This window comes from Scyliorhinus torazame, chromosome 5 (genome assembly GCF_047496885.1).
Source record: "Scyliorhinus torazame isolate Kashiwa2021f chromosome 5, sScyTor2.1, whole genome shotgun sequence".
NCBI classification, from domain to species: Eukaryota; Metazoa; Chordata; class Chondrichthyes; order Carcharhiniformes; family Scyliorhinidae; genus Scyliorhinus; species Scyliorhinus torazame.
The window spans coordinates 303,295,349-303,307,967 of NC_092711.1; positions in this window are offsets into that span (position 1 = coordinate 303,295,349).

The following is a 12,619-nucleotide window of genomic DNA, read 5'->3' on the forward strand; positions in this document are numbered from 1 at the left end:
CCTTGCCTGGAGGACCAGTTACCTCACCCCCTAGCTTGGAGAACAGTTACCGCGCCCCCTTGCCTGGAGGACGATGAATGACGCATTCTGAAGGATCAGTCACCGCGGCCTTCATGTTACCAAGGACATGCCAGAGAGAGCGTTTTATCCGCTCAGCATGTCTCTGGGCACTAAGGCAATCATCATCTGGTGTGATGCTTTGCTGCCTGAAGGACCCTTGCTGCATCAGTGTGTAATTGGATAACATCTAACTCAGGGAAATGCTGTGGGCTGCAGTCTGCAGTTAGAGCGAAGCAGGGGCAAAATCCCCCTGCAAACCTCAACCTGATCCCAGCCTCTTTGTACACAATAGCTGGATATTCACATCTGCTGCTAGTTTGTAGTTAATTCAAATGGAGGTATTGAATAAATAACGTTACAAATAATGTCATTTATCAACGTTATCCTCTATATTTGCTTTGACACTGAAGAAAAACCCTTATTTTCTTCCCAGTGATTTTCCACCTATAGAAATGTATTAGGAATGATCCGAATCTTCATAGCATCCCTAGTGCTGAAGGAGGCCAGTCGGCCCATCGAGACTACGCAGACCCTCTGAAAGAACACCCTACCTAGGCCCTAATCCCATAACCCACCCTATCCCCTTAACTCCATCTAACCTTTGGACCCTAAAGGACAATTTAGCATGGCTAATCCACCTAACCTGCACATCTTTGGACTGTGAGAGAAAACCGGAGCACCCGGAGGAAACCCATGCAGATTCTGGGAGAATGTGCAAACTCCGCACAGTCACCCAAGGTTGGAATTCAACCCGGGTTTCTGGAGCTGTAAAACAGCAGGGCTAACCACTGTGCCACCGTGCTGTCATAGCAACGACACCAGCCAAAATATATTTCTTCAATACAACCCTTTATTAGCAGAAATGCATGAAGCTACTTAGAAGTACATTTATTCTGCTTTTGGACTCGAGAACTGACGATAGATCAGCCAAATTGATGCCTGTTGACTGTCGCATGGAAGCCCAACAACTATTACGTTCCCTCTTGCCTCTTCAATAACATGGGAAGAAATTGGAGAAAGTTTATTAGATTATTCTATTTATACTATAGCTAAGTTCCGCACACATGAGTATGGCCTCAACCGGAACCTTGGATTCATGTTGCATTACATTCACCCCCCACCATCTGGCCTGGGCTTGCAAAATCCTACCAACTGTCCTGGCTTGAGACAATTCACACCACTTTAACCTGTGATTATCCCTCTCTCCAGTTGCTCCGTCTGGACCTGTAAAGACTTAATTACCTGCAAAGACTCGCATTCAAAGTATCATCTTGCATCTTTGAATTTGTCTATATATATGTTTCTGGAACCTACCTCTTCATTCACCTGAGGAAGGAGCAGCGCTCTGAAAGCTAGTGATTTGAAAAAACCTGTTGGACTTTAACCTGGTGTTGTAAGACCTCTTACTTTATTAATAGCGGCATAGAGTACAGGAGCAAGGAGGTTATGCTGAACTTATACAATAAGAAGTCTTACAACACCAGGTTAAAGTCCAACAGGTTTGTTTCAAACACTAGCTTTCGGAGCACTGCTCCTTCCTCAGGTGAATGAAGAGGTAGGTTCCAGAAACATATATATAGACAAATTCAAAGATGCAAGACAATGCTTGGAATGCGAGCATTTGTAGGTAATTGAGTCTTTACAGATCCAGAGATAGGGGAAACCCCAGGTTAAAGAGGTATGAAAGGGAACATTCCTGCCTGATGATTGTTGCGTGATGTCCGTTCATCCATGTCGCAGCGTCTGCATGGTCTCGCCAATGTACCATGCCTCGGGACATCCTTTCCTGCAGTGTATGAGGCAGACAATGTACACCAGCTCTACAGCAGACACACAACCTGGAAACCAAGATAGGGTCCATATTCTCAACTTGCGCTCAGGACGCAGAAAACCCGCTGCGGGACACCGCCGAGCAGACGAGACAACGGTACCACCTATATGTACGCCAAGAATAGGAAGCTTGAGAAACTCGGCGTCACCACCAGCAGCAACCAAGTCTCCCCGGTACCACAGTAGAAAACAATACAGGGAAATCCATTGTTAACTTGTCGGACTAAATCCTTCAACCAGACGAAATCGAAGTGTTCAGCAGAGGGCTCAATTTCTGCACCACCACCAAAATGGACCCCACCAGTCTCGCGACAGGCACGGAGGAATTCATCAGGTGAATGAGGATCCGGGAGTTCTTCCACAGACCCCAAGAGGCCGACAGTGAATCCAATGAGTCAACCAATGAACAGGAACAGCAGACCGAGAGATCTGCGGTGCAGCAACCGAAGAGGAAAGAGTCGAATTGGCATCCGTGCTCATGATAATGTTGAATTCTTTACCTGTCAGTCTGGCCTCAATAAAACTCGAGATGGATTTGTAGGCATAACCAACTTGCGAGTCTGACTCGCTTCACCGAGATCCAGAACACAAGCTGTCTCCTGGGGTCTCCCATAGGCCATCCTATACACCTCTCTCTCACAACCTCTTCCTACCCTCCCCTCACGGTCTGACTTTACCTTTATGGCACCAATCTGAACACATCCAAAATCAAATTTACATGTACTCCAAAAACAAGGCAATGTCCATGTAATGTTCCCTTCCCATCGCCGGGACCGGTGCAATTGCTTCATGAGTCCTGCATTGTCCGTTAACCTGATGACCTTCCACGAGTCAATACCATGTCCTCATATATGGGGGCAGCGAAGAACGTCACCTCTGCATAAGTGAAATGTCCGTGTAGTTTGGTTGGGGTTACAGATGTAGATGATATTTCCCTTTTCCATCACTGCCGCCGATGTCACTCCAGGCGAGGCGAGGCCGAAGATTACACAGGTGGTGCGTAGCCACACAATCATGCTCCACACCTGTAAAACGGCGCTGGGGATGGGAGGCAGGTTAATCTGTCCAAGAAAATGAGGCCCGTTATCAGAACTCAACTGAGCTGGTATGCCGTACCGGGGAATGATTTCCCGCATCAGAACTTTAACCACAGTAGCAGCTTTATTATCGGTAGTCGGATTCACCTCAACCCATCTGCTGAACACATCCACAATAACCAAAACATATTTATAACATTGACACCTTTCCAACTCAATGTAATCCATTTGGAACGTCTCAAAGGGACCACTGGGCAATGGGGTTTGCCCCATAGCACAAGGGATTCCTTTGCCGGTGTTATATTGCTGACAAATCAAACACCAATTACTGATACTCTGGGCCTGCATTTTAGGGTGCCACCAAGTGTCCAGCAACAAATCACTAGTTCCCCGAGCCCCACAATGAGTTGCAAAGTGTACACATTCAATGACCCATAAAGCCAGTACCTCAGACATACAAGTCTGATGTGCTGACGTGGTCCATAAAGAGGAAACAGAATCATATGTACAACCTAACCACTTCCACATTTGTTTATCACTCTCAGGAGCGTCCTCCTTAACCTTATGATGTCTTGGATGGTTGGCATTGGCTTGTCAAAGGCAGACCTATTTATTGCAGAATGTTTAGTCTGACTTAACATTTTAGGCACCATCACTTGCTGAATTTGCACGCCTGTCCGCGCTGCACAAATCCCGGGTTTCGGCACCAAATGACAATGTTGAATTCTTTACCCATCAGTCTGGCCTCAATAAAACTCGGGATGGATTTGTAGGTATAGTATTATTTATTTTTAACCAACTTGCAAGTCTGACTCGCTTCACCGAGATCCAGAACACAGAAACTGTCTCCTGGGGTCTCCCGAACCGAGTGAGGTCGGAGACAAAGAAATCTCTGCAAATACATTCAAATGGCATCAGGTTTCATGTACAAGATTCCCATAGGCCATCCTATACACCTCCTGACCTGGCCATATATCCTGATTGGCTCACCTCGCATTCCTTAACCCTGGGCCTCTTGTTACCCAGCATCCTTTTCCCCATCCTCCACCAGGCACCCCTCCCCCTTCCTTGCCATGCTTTCTGAAATCCTTTGTCTGTGAACTTACTACTATTAGACTGATCACATCCGCATTACTGTAACTAATATTTTAACTAACTATGTTATATCACATTCGTTTGTTGAATTCCTCACTCTAAAGACTCTAACTGCAACATCGGCATCAAACCAGTAGACAAAGGAGAGGCCACCGTCATACTGAACAGAACGGACTACTGCAAAGAAGTGTACCGACAACTCAACAACCAGGATCACTACAGACAGTTACCCGCAGATCCGACCAAAGAACACACCCGCCAGCTCAACAGACTGATCAAGACCTCCTTGTACCAGCCTCCCCGAACAGGCGCCGGAATGTGGCGACTAGCGGCTTTTCACAGTAACTTCATTGAAGCCTACTCGTGACAATAAGCGATTTTCATTTTCATTTCATTTCATTTTCAAGACCTTGGATCCAGACTTTCAGAGCACCCTACGTACTCTCATCCCACGTACTCCCCACAGATCTCTACTGCCTCCCGAAAATACACAAGACCAACACACCAGGCCGTCTTATCGTATCAGGCAATGGGATCCTGTGTGAGAACCTCTCTGGCTACATCGAGTGCATCTTGAAACCCATCGTACAAGGAACGCCCAGCTTCTGTCGCGATACGACAGACTTCTTACAGAAACGCAGCACCCATGGACCAGTTGAACAAGGAACATTTCTCATCACAATGGACAACTTGCCATTCTACATCAGCATCCCCCATGATGACGACATTTCTGCAACAGCCTCAGCACTAAACACCGACAACTGTCAATCTGCAGACGCAATTCTACAACTCATCCGTTTCATCCTGTATCACAACGTCTTCACCTTCGACAACAAGTTCTTCATCCAGACACACAGAACAGCCATGGAGACCAAATTTGCACCTCAATACGCCAACATCTTCATGAGCAAGTTCAAACAAGGCCTCTTGGGCAGCACGGTAGCACAAGTGGATAGCACTATGGCTTCACAGCGTGAGGGTCCCAGGTTCGATTCCCCGCTGGGTCACTGTCTATGCAGAGTCTGCACCTTCTCCCCTTGTCTGTGTGGGTTTCCTCCAGGTGCTCTGGTTTCCACCCACAGTCCATAAACGTGCAGGTTAGGTGGATTGGCCATGATAAATTGCCCTTAGTGACCAAAAATGATAGGAGGGGTTATTGGGTTACAGGGATAGGGTGGAATTGAGGGCTTAAGTGGGTCAGTGCAGATTCGAAGGGCTGAATGGCCTCCTTCTGCACTGTATGTTCTATGTTCTTCAAGACACATCAATGACATTTTTCTTTTTTTTCTTTGGACCCACGGCGAAGAATCACTGGGTTTCCTCCGGTTGCTCCGATTTCCTCCCACTGTCCAAAGAAGTGCAGGTTAGGTGGATTGGCCATGCTAAATTGCCCCTTCATGTCTAAAGCATTAGGTGAAATGAAATGAAATGAAAATCGCTTATTGTCACAAGTAGGCTTCAATGAAGTTACTGTGAAAAGCCCCTAGTCGCCACATTCCGGCGCCTATTCGGGGAGGCTGGTACGGGAATTGAACTGTGCTGCTGGCCTGCCTTGGTCTGCTTTCAAAGCCAGCGATTTAGCCCTGTGCGGGTTACTGGGTTACGGGATAGAGTGGTGGTGTAGGCTTAAGTAGGGTGCTCTTTAAAAGGGCCGGTGCAGACTTGATGGGCCGAATGGCATCTATCTGCACTGTAAATTTGATGATTCTATGAGTAGTCGAGCTGACATTAATGAAGTTTCGGCCTTGATGACACTGGTGCCAACAGTGTTATAAGGCTGATATTTACCTCCATGAATCTGTCCTCACATCAATGTGATATCTTATTCCTGATACAAACGTAGTATTCTTGCAGTTATATAATGTATTGCAAATTGATACTGAAATGTGTTCTGTGAGTGTAATTCTTACTTTATCACTTTTTACAGTGATTCAAAATCTGGATACATGTGTAGCGGCTGAGGTCATTTTCATAAAGGTGGTAGATATTACAATGAACAAAGAACAAAGAAAAGTACAGCACAGGAACAGGCCCTTCGGCCCTCCAGACCTGCACCGACCATGCTGCCCATCTAAACTAAAATCTTCTGCACTTCCAGGGTCCGTATCCCGCTATTCCCATCCTATTCATGTAAAATACTCGAAACCTCCCGACTGCTCTTGAGGTTCTCTATGGTTCCTGTGGCTGAAAACTACAATCAAATAAAGTAGTTTTTCATTTGAGCACAGAAGCAAATATTTAAGGGTTTCAAATTTTACTGTATAATCCAGGTTAAATATTAATGAGCAACAAAAGAAACTTGCATTTGTGTAGCACCTACAATATCCTAAAACGTCCCAAGGCAATTCATTCGGAGCTATTATCAAACAAAATTTCATACCAAGCCACTGATTCAGAGTGGCTTAAAAACCTGGTCCAAGAAGTCAGTTTTAAGGAGGACCTTAAAGAAGACGAGAGGAGGTGAAGAGGTCGGGAGGGTTAGGAGTAAATTACAAAGTCCGATGGTGGAGGAAAGACAATCAGGGATAGGCGAGAGCCGCGAATTAGAGAGGCGCAGAGATCTCAGAGGGTTGTGGGGCTGAAGGAGGTTACAGAGGTGGGGAGGGGGAGGCGAGCCCATTTGAAGACCTGAATGTGAATCTTAAAATCAAGGTATTGCTGGATAGTGAGACAATTTAGGGAGCGAGCACAGGAGCGATGGGCTAACGGGACACAGTGCAAGTTAAGATACGGGCAGTAGAGGTCCTGAATTAGCTTAGTTTTGCGGAGGGTGCGAGGAGGGGGGGCCAGCTGAGGGAAGCAGTGAAATAGTTGGTAACAGATGTATTAATGCATATTGGTGCTGCTTGGACCTTTTGTAGTCTAACTGATCAATATTCAGGCTGTGTAATAGGTCACCTTCACCACAACTCTATAATGAGGCTTTGCCTCAAGCACCTATTATAAGGACATGACTTACAAAGGCAGACATTCTGTAAGAATGTTAAAGTGCCATCTTTGACCTATTAGATGTTGTCAATCCCAAAGGGAATTCAAATATTTAGTCGGTGGCATTCAACAAGTATGCACAAGGAAATAAATGGGTTTAGAGCAAGGTACAAAGAAATTCAAAACAGAATGGTTTCCTTTTGACTTCCAATGTGATAATGTTGGTGTGCATAATTTAAGTGAAGTCTTCTGAGTGCACTAAATTAGAGTTTTATTTTGAAGCTCATTAACAGCAATGCAAATATTATTAAACATAAATAGAATGAATTGTGACAGTTGATGTTACCTCTGCCACATTAAAGCAGTCAAGTCAACAGTCATTTATACAGTCTCACAAAATATCTGACATAATAGTTCATTTCATTGAACGAAAAGGATGGATCCTCTGTCCACTGTCTTCTGTCAATGCACTGCATTTAGTAACATTTATGTTGATCACACTTTTTTGAATGGTTCATGAATTGATCTTTAAAAGGCCTGAAGGAGATGCCATTTGCAGAATATAAGAACAACATCGCAATTTATTACCTTTTGTGATGGTTTGGGTTCAATATTTTAATGCAGCTAGTCAAAAAGCAGGAGAGGAAATGGCAAGAGCTCAGTCTGAGTGGTGAGAATCAATGAGAGCAATGGGATTATACAGAGGGCAGAGAGGGAATGTGGGAACTCTGCCCCAGAGCATTGGGATTATAAAGAGGGCAGCGAGGGTATGTGCGATCGCAGTCCCAGAGCAATGGGACTATAAAGAGGGCGGAGAGGGAATATGGGAACTCTGCCCCAGGCAATGGGATTATACAGAGGGCGGAGAGGGAATGTGGGAACTCTGTCCCAGAGCAATGGGATTATACAGAGGGCAGTGAGGGAATGTGGGAACTCTGTCCCAGAGCAATGGGATTATAAGGAGGGCGGAGAGGGAATGTGGGAACTCTGTCCCAGAGCAATGAGATTATACAGAGGGTGGAGAGGGAATGTGGGAACTCTGTCCCAGAGCAATGGGATTATACAGAGGGCGGAGAGGGAATGTGGGAACTCTGTCCCAGAGCAATGGGATTATACAGAGGGTGGAGAGGGAATGTGGGAACTCTGTCCCAGAGCAATGGGATTATAAAGAGGGCGGAGACGTAATGTGGGATCGCAGTCCCAGAGCAATGGGATTATAAAGAGGGTGGAGAGGGAATGTGGGATCGCTGTCCCATAGCAATGGGATTATAAAGAGGGCGGAGAGGGAATGTGGGAACTCTGTCCCAGAGCAATGGGATTATAAAGAGGGCGGAGAGGAAATGTGGGAACTCTGTCCCAGAGCAATGGGATTATAAAGAGGGCGGAGAGGAAATGTGGGATCGCAGTCCCAGAGCAATGGGATTATAAAGAGGGCAGAGAGGAAATGTGGGATCACAGTCCCAGAGCAATGGGATTATAAAGAGGGCGGAGAGGGAATGTGGGAACTCTGTCCCAGAGCAATGGGATTGTAAAGAGGGCGGAGAGGGAATGTGGGAACTCTGTCCCAGAGCAATGGGATTATAAAGAGGGTGGAGAGGGAATGTGGGAACTCTGTCCCAGAGCAATGGGATTTTAAAGAGGGTGGAGAGAGACTGTGGGATCGCCGTCCCAGAGCAATGGGATTATAAAGAGGGCGGAGAGGGAATGTGGGATCGCCGTCCCAGAGCAATGGGATTATAAAGAGGGCGGAGAGGGAATGTGGGATCGCCATCCCAGAGCAATGGGATTATAAAGAGGGTGGAGAGGGAATGTGGGAACTCTGTCCCAGAGCAATGGGATTATAAAGAGGATGGAGAGGAAATGTGGGATCGCCGTCCCAGAGCAATGGGATTATAAAGAGGGTGGAGAGAGAATGTGGGAACTCTGTCCCAGAGCAATGGGATTATAAAGAGGGTGGAGAGGGAATGTGGGAACTCTGTCCCAGAGCAATGGGATTATAAAGAGGGTGGAGAGGGAATGTGGGAACTCTGTCCCAGAGCAATGGGATTATAAAGAGGGTGGAGAGGGAATGTGGGAACTCTGTCCCAGAGCAATGGGATTATAAAGAGGGTGGAGAGGGAATGTGGGAACTCTGTCCCAGAGCAATGGGATTATAAAGAGGGTGGAGAGGGAATGTGGGAACTCTGTCCCAGAGCAATGGGATTATAAAGAGGGTGGAGAGGGAATGTGGGAACTCTGTCCCAGAGCAATGGGATTATAAAGAGGGTGGAGAGGGAATGTGGGAACTCTGTCCCAGAGCAATGGGATTATAAAGAGGGTGGAGAGGGAATGTGGGATCGCCGTCCCAGAGCAATGGGATTATAAAGAGGGCGGAGAGAGAATGTGGGAACTCTGTCCCAGAGCAATGGGATTATAAAGAGGGTGGAGAGGGAATGTGGGAACTCTGTCCCAGAGCAATGGGATTATAAAGAGGGTGGAGAGGGAATGTGGGAACTCTGTCCCAGAGCAATGGGATTATAAAGAGGGTGGAGAGGGAATGTGGGATCGCCGTCCCAGAGCAATGGGATTATAAAGAGGGCGGAGAGGGAATGTGGGATCGCCGTCCCAGAGCAATGGGATTATAAAGAGGGTGGAGAGGGAATGTGGGAACTCTGTCCCAGAGCAATGGGATTATAAAGAGGGTGGAGAGGGAATGTGGGAACTCTGTCCCAGAGCAATGGGATTATAAAGAGGGTGGAGAGAGAATGTGGGATCGCCGTCCCAGAGCAATGGGATTATAAAGAGGGCGGAGAGGGAATGTGGTATCGCCGTCCCAGAGCAATGGGATTATAAAGAGGGTGGAGAGGGAATGTGGGAACTCTGTCCCAGAGCAATGGGATTATAAAGAGGGTGGAGAGGGAATGTGGGAACTCTGTCCCAGAGCAATGGGATTATAAAGAGGGCGGAGAGGGAATGTGGGATCGCAGTCCCAGAGCAATGGGATTATTATTATTTTTTTAAAAATATTTTATTGAACATTTTTGGTCAACCATCACAGTACATTGTGTATCCCTTACATAATAATATAACCATATAAATAACAATGACCTGTTTTATAAACAAAGAATAAATAATATATAACAAAAACGAAAACTAAAACTAAATGGCAACTGCCTTGTCTCAGATAAACACTCTCCAAAAATATGATTTAACAGTCCAATATACAATTATTTATAGCAACGACCTATACATATTATACATATATATTAACAACCCTGAGAGTCCTTCTGGTTCCTCCCCCCCCGCCCCCCCCCCCGCCCCCCCCCCCCCCCCCCCGGGCTGCTGCTGCTACCTTCTTCTTTTCCATTCCCTCTATCTTTCTGCGAGGTATTCGACGAACGGTTGCCACCACCTGGTGAACCTTTGAGCCGATCCCCTTAGGACGAACTTAATCCGTTCCAGCTTTATAAACCCTGCCATGTCATTTATCCAGGTCTCCACCCCCGGGGGCTTGGCTTCCTTCCACATCAACAGTATCCTGCGCCGGGCTACTAGGGACGCAAAGGCCAAAACATCGGCCTCTCTCGCCTCCTGTACTCCCGGCTCTTGTGCAACCCCAAATATAGCCAACCCCCAGCTTGGTTCGACCTGGACCCCCACTACTTTCGAAAGCACCTTTGTCACCCCCACCCAAAACCCCTGTCGTGCCGACATGACCAGAACATGTGGGTGTGATTCGCTGGGCTTCTCGAGCATCTCGCACACCTATCCTCTACCCCAAAAAATTTACTGAGCCGTGCTCCAGTCATATGCGCCCTGTGTAACACCTTAAATTGAATCAGGCTTAGCCTGGCACACGAGGACGATGAGTTTACCCTACTTAGGGCATCCGCCCACAGCCCCTCCTCAATCTCCTCCCCCAGCTCTTCTTCCCATTTCCCTTTCAGCTCATCTACCATAATCTCCCCCTCGTCCCTCATTTCCCTATATATATCTGACACCTTACCATCCCCCGCCCATGTCTTTGAGATCACTCTGTCCTGCACCTCATGCGTCGGGAGCTGCGGGAATTCCCTCACCTGTTGCCTCGCAAAAACCCTCAGTTGCATATACCGGAATGCATTCCCTTGGGGCAACCCATATTTCTCGGTCAGCGCTCCCAGACTTGCGAACTTCCCCTCCACAAACAGATCTTTCAGTTGCGTTACTCCTGCTCTTTGCCATATTCCAAATCCCCCATCCATTCTCCCCGGGGCAAACCTATGGTTATTTCTTATCGGGGACCCCACCAAGGCTCCCGTCTTTCCCCTATGCTGTCTCCACTGGCCCCAAATTTTCAAAGTCGCCACCACCACCGGGCTTGTGGTGTATTTCTTCGGTGAGAACGGCAATGGGGCCGTCACCATAGCTTGTAGGCTAGTCCCCCTACAGGACGCCCTCTCCAATCTCTTCCACGCCGCTCCCTCCTCTTCTCCCATCCACTTACTCACCATTGAGATATTGGCGGCCCAGTAGTACTCACTTAGGCTCGGTAGTGCCAGCCCCCCCCTATCCCTACTACGCTGTAAGAATCCCTTCCTCACTCTCGGGGTCTTCCCGGCCCACACAAAACTCATGATGCTCTTTTCGATCCTTTTGAAAAAAGCCTTCGTGATCACCACCGGGAGGCACTGAAACACAAAGAGGAATCTCGGGAGGACTACCATTTTAACCGCCTGCAGCAATGGGATTATAATGAGGGCGGAGAGGGAATGTGGGATCGCAGTCCCAGAGCAATGGGATTAAAAAGAGGGCGGAGAGGGAATGTGGGAACTCTGTCCCAGAGCAATGGGATTATAAAGAGGGTGGAGAGGGAATGTGGGAACTCTGTCCCAGAGCAATGGGATTATAAAGAGGGCGGAGAGGAAATGTGGGATCGCAGTCCCAGAGCAATGGGATTATAAAGAGGGCGGAGAGGAAATGTGGGATCACAGTCCCAGAGCAATGGGATTATAAAGAGGGCGGAGAGGGAATGTGGGAACTCTGTCCCAGAGCAATGGGATTGTAAAGAGGGCGGAGAGGGAATGTGGGAACTCTGTCCCAGAGCAATGGGATTATAAAGAGGGTGGAGAGGGAATGTGGGAACTCTGTCCCAGAGCAATGAGATTTTAAAGAGGGTGGAGAGAGAATGTGGGATCGCCGTCCCAGAGCAATGGGATTATAAAGAGGGCGGAGAGGGAATGTGGGAACTCTGTCCCAGAGCAATGGTATTATAAAGAGGGCGGAGAGGGAATGTGGGAACTCTGTCCCAGAGCAATGGAATTATAAAGAGGGTGGAGAGGGAATGTGGGAATTCTGTCCCAGAGCAATGGGATTATAAAGAGGGCGGAGAGGGAATGTGGGAACTCTGTCACAGAGCAATGGGATTATAAAGAGGGTGGAGAGAGAATGTGGGATCGCCGTCCCAGAGCAATGGGATTATAAAGAGGGCGGAGAGGGAATGTGGGATCGCCGTCCCAGAGCAATGGGATTATAAAGAGGGCGGAGAGGGAATGTGGGATCGCCGTCCCAGAGCAATGGGATTATAAAGAGGGTGGAGAGAGAATGTGGGAACTCTGTCCCAGAGCAATGGGATTATAAAGAGGGTGGAGAGGGAATGTGGGAACTCTGTCCCAGAGCAATGGGATTATAAAGAGGGCGGAGAGGGAATG